Raw genomic sequence first — 7754 nt, forward strand, 5'->3', positions numbered from 1 at the left:
GCAGAACCAAGAAATCTGCAAGGTATTCCCAAGAGTCAACAGAGACCAAGACATCCTCCACAATCCCTTCGGGAGTCACAGTGGAGCGATCTGCAAGTTGCAGAACTGTCGAGGTTTTCCTCAAGGAACCCTGAAGATTGAGCTTGAGCATGGTGTCCCTGGTCATCACATTAATGGCAGCCCCCAAATCAATCAAAGTGTGAGGTATGATGATGCCATTGATGTGGACATCTACTACAGGACTCCTAGGATATAGATACTTTGGGCAGATGACTTGTCCTAACATAAGGTCAGACAGTTGTCCTAAGACATTGATGGTTGAAGCATCTCTCTTTCGCCTGCCTGGGTGTTTGAAACACTTTTCCTTAACCAGTTTGTTGTATATTGGGACATCCTTGATGGCTTGGAGAAGTGGTATTTTTACACACAACTGCTTGAGCTCACCTAGAAGCTCATCCTCCTCTGGGTTGGGTTGTGTGGTGGCTGTTAGTCTCTCAGGAAAGGGTGGAATAGCCTTTGGTTCACTTTCCTGTTTATCTTCCTCATCCTCTGGGCGAGGAGGTTGGCGATCTGGAAGAGTCTTGCCAGATCGAAGATTGATCTCCTGGAACTCCACAGCATAAGTAGGGCATGATGTTTCCCCAGTGTATACCTGTTGGGCCTGTCTATTGTTGGGGTTTGGGTTCGGTTGAGCAGGTATTTGAGGTTGCCTTGGAGGAGCAGGAGGTAATGGTTGAGGTTGAACTGGTGGTGGAGGAAAAATGGCAGGAGGAGTGTTGTATTGGGGCCTCCACCCCGACTGAGGTGCATTCCACTGAGGCTGTGGCTGGGCCTGTGAGTGATAAGAATGAGTAGTGGGTTGAGTAGGGTACTGAGGTGGATAAGACCATGGAGGAGGCATAGACCAGGAAGGATGAGCAGGGGGACCCTAGGAAGGCATAGGAGTTGATTGGTTCGGGCTGTAATAAGCTTGAGGTGCCCCTTACATCCCCTGCTGGTAAGTTCTAGGTCCTTGTGGCCTCCTTTGGTTGAGGTAATAGAGAGGTTCAGTGGGAGCTTCTGTCCCTTGGTACAGGGATTTAAATCAAGGTAAGGTTGGACATTGGTTTGTGGGATGGTCCTCCTCACAAACGAAACACACTTCAACCGAATGCAATGGACATTCGTTCTTAGGGTGCCTCCTGGTACATCTAGGGCAGAATATAGCCAAGGCTCTCTCAGCTTCTTCCTTCCTCTGCTGGATCCTGAATGTGTCCAGCAGCATGGCAATGGTCTGTCTCACCTCACTCTTAAGATCTTCCAATTGATTTGCAAACTCATGTTTGGAGAAAGGGACACTAGTTGAGAGGAGGTTTCCTCTACCTCGTTTCCAAGCTGCCCTGGAGTGGTTTCTAAACACAGTCTTGATGTCCTCATAAGGCAGTTGGTAAATGTCCCCCCCAGCTAACATGTGAAGGGTATCTAAGAGGTCTTCAGGGACTCCTCGGAGCAGGACCAACTTGAGGGATTCAGGGTCAAGTGTGCACCTGGCCCGCTTATAGCTATGTTGGAACCTCTCCTAATAATCCTTTAAGGACTCATCATTTCCCATGGTCATCCGAAAGATTTCTCCCTTGGTTTCCTTGGACCTACAGTAATCCCTGTACTTGGTATTGAAAGCTTGCTGCATCTGAGCCCAAGTGGTGATACTATTCCCAGGTAAGCCCATGAACTAGCGTAATGCTGCATCCGTAAGAGTGGAAGGGAAGAGTTTCAGCTTTTGCTCATCTTCAGTATAGTCATAGGTTCTACAAAGGACAACAAACTCAAACAGGAAGGTATCAGGATCTTCAGTAGTCAGTCCATGGAAGTGAGGTAAGGCGGAGGGGCTAATGTTCTTCATTTTCATCTCTCCATTGGTCTCTCGGATGGGGAAGGCACCTTCTATTATCTCATCTTCTCTTCTATTGTCAGCCATAGCTTCAGATGGGATGGTCTCTAATTCTTCTTCTGCTATAGGATCTTCGTATATCTCAGGAGGTTCACCTATAGGTTCTTCTAGATCACTGTCACCGGAGAAGAGAGAAGGGTGACTCAGTGATGTGGTGGGGGTGTTGGGTAAGAATTTGCCTGATTTATCTCGATTCCTACGAGGCATGAAATGGAAAGACTTTTTTGATTGCTTTTGTTTTTCTGTGGTACCTGCAAAACTGAAACAGATTGATCTACAACTAACTATAAAGATGCAGAATTAAACTGAAGGCAGGAAAGAACTAATCTACTTTGCTCAAATGAAATTGCAGGAATGGAAATGCTAGTCTACGCTTGCAGAAATGAAACACTAATCTATGCTTGCAGAAATGACATGTTAATCTATGAAAGCAGGAAATGCTAATCTATGAAAGCAGGAAATGTCTATGCTACTTTTGCAGAATGGAAATGAAATAAACTACTTAGCAGAAGGCAAGAGTAAGAAAATAGAAGAAAAGCAACAATTACTAATACTCTGACGCTTCCCCAGCAACGACACCAAAAAGATGGTGGGCTCCAGTATTGTAGCAATAATGCTACAACTCTTGGAGCTTCCTATCTCTAATTTTATCAACCCGGTAGTTCGTAACAAACTTGGAAGCGATGGTGCTGTATGCACAAGTACTAGCTCTTGTCGCAGCTGTCACTTGGTCAGCTGGCACAAGTCCGCTAGGGCTCAAGCACTTCTATATGCTCTCAGAAGAAGCTTTCTAAATGATGGACGAAGACTACCTCAAAGGAGATTAACCTACTTTGCAATAATGAACTGAAAGCCAACAAAACAGAGAAACCCTAGTAAACCCTAATCTGACTAGTCTAATCTCTATGATGTAATGGTGGGTGTGAAAACTTCTAGAAATGATGCCATTACTTCTAGTGATATGAGATGCATGAAACTAAGCTACTTCTACTGAAAAGAACATTGTTTTTGTATTTTTGCTTAAGTGGTTTGGAGTTATTATGATTTTGTTTCTTATTAGGGTTTGACTGTGCAGGGGTAGTTCAAAGGAAAGAAAGCTTGGGAAAGGTCAGGAGGGCTAGGAGAGGTTCCAGAGGATCCAAAACATCATTCCATAGAAGTCCACAATGTTCAGGTGCTCGGCAACCGAGGTTATAGGTTTCTACAGGATGTCTGCAGGGGATCCTACAGGAAGCTTGGGATTTCTACAGGAAGGCTGCTAACTTCTACAGGATGTTCTGTGGTTGGAGTGTTGGGTGATGGAAGAGTGGAGGAGTTGTATGGGTGGATAGGTAGGATGGAGAGGGAGCCTATGATGGTTCAGGGACAGAGATATGAGATGAGGAAAGAGTGGGTGCAGCTGGTTGGAGAATGGAAGGGTGGAGGCAATGAAAAGTCCAAAAAGATGGAGCTACGTGAACAGTGGAAGTGTTGGAAGGCAAACGATCTGAACAGAGGTTGGGTAGGTGGCTTTAGACGCGGTTGAGAAGAAGAAGAAGATAACAGAGTGATGCAACGTAGTGTAAAGGAAAAAAATATGCACAAAACCAAGAATTCATCAACTTATCCTAACTGTGTGATTAAATTAACGAACAAAAATGTAAACTTCAGAGGAAAACCATGCATGGAGTTGAAATGACGAAGTACTGCTGAAGATCAGAATACATGGATGGACCTACAATTGAAATTACTGTGTTGCAGCTTGAATGAAAGTGTACGACTGCGTTTTTGGTGGCTGGTACGGTCTACACCCCCAATCTCTAAACAGAGATGGCAGTGAGTGCACTATCAGCCTTTTCTTGAAGCTTGAATGAATGATGATCCTCTTACTCTAATCTAAGCAACTAAAAGCACTTGAACCATAAAATAATCCTACTCAATCACATAAAAGAAATCAGATCAGCAGACTGTAAATTCTAAATGCATGTCAAAACAGAGGAATAAAGTGCTGAAAAGAAAGACAAGTAACAATACAAAGAAGAGGAGGTCTATTGCTCTCAGGTTGGGCCCTAACCTGAGAGCTATAGCTCCCTTGAAAACTCAGAATTGAATCAAAAGCTGCATGTCTTTATTGAATAATCATGAGTCTAATGACATGCCAAAACTGGCTTACAAAGAGCAAAAACCGAGCTGTAGCTCGTGCTTAGAAATTGCAACAGTAGTTCAAAAGTTCAAAAAGCCCCTATCAAAGGCTACGACCTTAATATTTATACAAGATGAGGATCAAGCTGGCTTCCTCAATTAATGGAGCTCAGCTGTCCAACTAAAAGTTAAACTGTTGTTCCTGTAGAACCTGTTGGCTGCTTTTAAGCTCGGTGGGGAGAGCTGTTGGAGCTCGGAGTTAGGGTGGAGATCACGAGGGAGGTTATTTAAGGCTGTAGACAACCTCCCTATAAACCTGCAATGCCACCTTTGCTGTCACTTTGTCTCCTTCTGCGTGGTCTTTGCTCCCTTTAATGCCAAAAAAACCTGAAATCATCATGTATTAGCCACATAGATATAATGCATGCCCTTCTTCCTACAAATAACATGAATATACCAAGAAATGAATGCATAAGTGATAAAAGATGAAGGGTTGAGCAAGGTAAGTAGGCCAAATGAGCCCAATTTGTTACCAAAAATTGGGGCTCATCACATGCCCCTTCTCGAATTTTTCTTGTGGATGCTTTCCAAGAGCACATCCATTACAAACACCATTTGAAAATTCAATGGTTGGCAATCCTTTGACCATCCCTTGCTTACTAAGCTGCTGCATATATCTAAAATTCAAGTGCCCAAATCTCTCATGCCAAATCCTACTTTCTTGATTTGCATGCGTAAGTAGCAAAATAGAATCTGATTGAGGAAAAAAATCAGAAAATGTACATAGACGAGATTGATCATTTACCTTGCCAGATGCAATCTTCAAATTGGTTTGCATGTCATAGATACTCACGGAATCTGGGGTAAATTCCACTTTGCTTCCGCTGCCTGTGTGTGTCATCTGATACACTGAGAGAAGATTCATAGAGAGCCTTGGAATATGCAAAACATTTTCAAAACTTCCATCTTCGGATTGCACTCTTCCTTGTCCAGTTGTTGCAACTGCAGAATTATCCCCCATGAGAATGGGAGGACCTGAGTATGCATGTAGAGAAGAAAGTGATTCCTTTGAAGAAGCCATATGATGTGAAGCTCCTGAATCGATGATCCATTCTTGTGGTGCGGAATGAAGAGCAATAAAAGCATGCCCTTTACCTCTTGGATCTGGTGCTTTTTCTCCAGACTTCTTCTTAGCATTCTTAGGAATGTGGTCTCCAAGATTGTGTTTCTGGAGTGTATGCACCATAAGATCTATAGTTTTCTTCATGCATGCAGATTCAAGATGAAAACCACGGTGGCAATAATTGCACATTGATTTCCCTTTCGTTCCTTTCCTTTCCTTTGAGCGAGATGATCCATCAGGGGGTTTGGGATGCCCTCCCTTTCTTGGATCACGATCCTTCTTTCCTTTTCCTTTCTGATGGTCTTTGGAATTTGCCTTTCCTTTTTCATGCACAGTAAGTGCATGCACTTTGGAATTTTTAAGTGTGCCCATTTTGATGAGCTTATTTTGCTCATGCATCAAAGAATGAATAACAGAATCCAGTGAGGGCATCTTCCAAGCTGCACCAGTTGTAGATATGACTGTGTGGAATGTAGAGATGAATACTGCATACCCTGGACCAAGTTTTGATAAAATGGAAAGAATCAATTGATTTTCTTGCTTGGATTTGTCGATCCCGCATCCTTTCAGCTGAACCAAGAAGGCTTTATACCTTGTGAAAAAATCTTGAATGTTCTCAAATTTTCTCCGATCTAATGAGTTTAACTCATTTTCAAGAATGTGACCTTGCATTTCATCTTGTTTTCCAAACAATCCTTCCAAAATTTTCCATACTTCATTTGGAATTGAACATGATTCAACATGAAATAGCAGTTCCGGAGAAATAGATAAACATAGGATGCCGAAGGCCTCGTCCATGCGATTGAAATATCTTGTTTTCTCCATTGCCGATGTTGGTTCAACTTCCGTTTCCATGGTTATTCGAAATAAGCCTCTACTTCTGAGATGAATTTGAATCTTTGGCTTCCATTCGAAATAATTATATGGAGTGAGAATTGCCAATTGTGGAAACTCCAATTTAGACTCCATTCTTTGTTGTTGCTTCAATCTTCTGAACCTCCAAATAAAATTTCTTGTGCAATGATTACAAATGCATGTGCTCTGATACCATGTAAGATTTTTAAGATACACAGATCTAGATCTGCAAAACAATAAACAAGCTTGCAAGAGAAGGAAGGAAGTGAGCAAGAATTGAGAAAAGAATATAAAAAAATTGATTCTACAATATTAGTTTTAGAATAAATACATAAAAGCAACTAAGTTAAGCTTAGTTGTACATCTAACTAAAGCTAAGTGTGCTTTATCTTATGTTAATGTGTACATGTGCCACATGCAAGCAATAAGTTAACTGGAGCTAATCTAGGTGCATGTACACCAACACAGCTAATCTAAGTGCATGTACACCAACATTCTCGCCACATTTGCCTTTACAGGAAGACAAAGTTATAAAGAGAGGAAGCAAGGTTCCCACTCATGATTCAAATGAATCAGAATTTAGGATGGTGTGTAGCTTGCGCAAAATTATAAAAAATTGATAGCGAAGATATCCATGCCCACTTTAGGTTTAGGTATTTTTAAGTTCCCTTTGTCCAGTCAGTATCCACTCGAAATATGTCAGCGTGGATGCGCGTTATTTTTATCATGACTTTGTCACATTCATGTTTTAAAGTGGTTTATTGGGATTGAACTGATTAGTATTTCCACGAATATCTATCACTGGGAAATAATCTAGTCATAACAATTATTTAATGATATTTTAGTGAATTTCATATGTGGGGTCCTGTATCACAAATGATAAGAATGATTTTGAACCGTATTATACAGCGGTTCTGCTTCTGGTATAAGTAAATAAAAATAATAGTTATTGGGGTCATTTTTAATAGATGATCGCTATATAAAGTATAGAAAATAAAGTTTTAAAAATAATAACTTCATTGAAAAACAAATAAAAAATAAAAATGTCAACATTCATATACTTAATCTACTTGATAAAATTACATTATTGCAATTGATTTGGAGTGAAGCTTTGAAAAATTAGAATCCTTTGAAAAAATAGAATCCTGATATGTACATACGAGAACCCAAACTACAAACCGAAATAAATGGATATCACAAGGATTTGGTTACTAAATAGCATCTGGTTAAATGGACATATCTTAACCACATTTGGTTAATGGAGATATCTTAACCACATTTAGTTAAATGGAGCCTTCTCTGGCTTGGATGAACGTTTTGGGCCATGCAAAGGGCCGCAACTGATTCCGCAGGATTTGGAATTGAATCCTCTAATATGGAGCTTCCGATGTATTTAAGGCTCAGGGGCTTGGTAGGTCTTTCAGGGGGCCATAGTTCGAAGCGATCACTGATAGAGAGTGTCCGCATTTTACCAAAGTCCTGTGTATGGGCTTTACGGGTATTTGCAGGCGTGGAGTTCAATGCTGTTGGGGATTTTTCTGGTAAAATCCCAAAAACAAAAATTCAAACACACAGAGGCAATGCTCAGTTTCTACCTCTCTAGGATCTTTTTGTGCACACGGAAGCTTTAAAAAAATAACTGAGGAACAGAGTATTTCACCACCATAAAATGATTTCTATTCATTAAAATATAATGACTGATACATATTCATCCTCTTTTACTGA

The sequence above is a fragment of the Pinus tabuliformis genome, chromosome 6 (genome assembly GCF_031772625.1).
Source record: "Pinus tabuliformis cultivar Carrire ecotype Pingquan chromosome 6, CPIR1, whole genome shotgun sequence".
NCBI lineage: Eukaryota > Viridiplantae > Streptophyta > Pinopsida > Pinales > Pinaceae > Pinus > Pinus tabuliformis.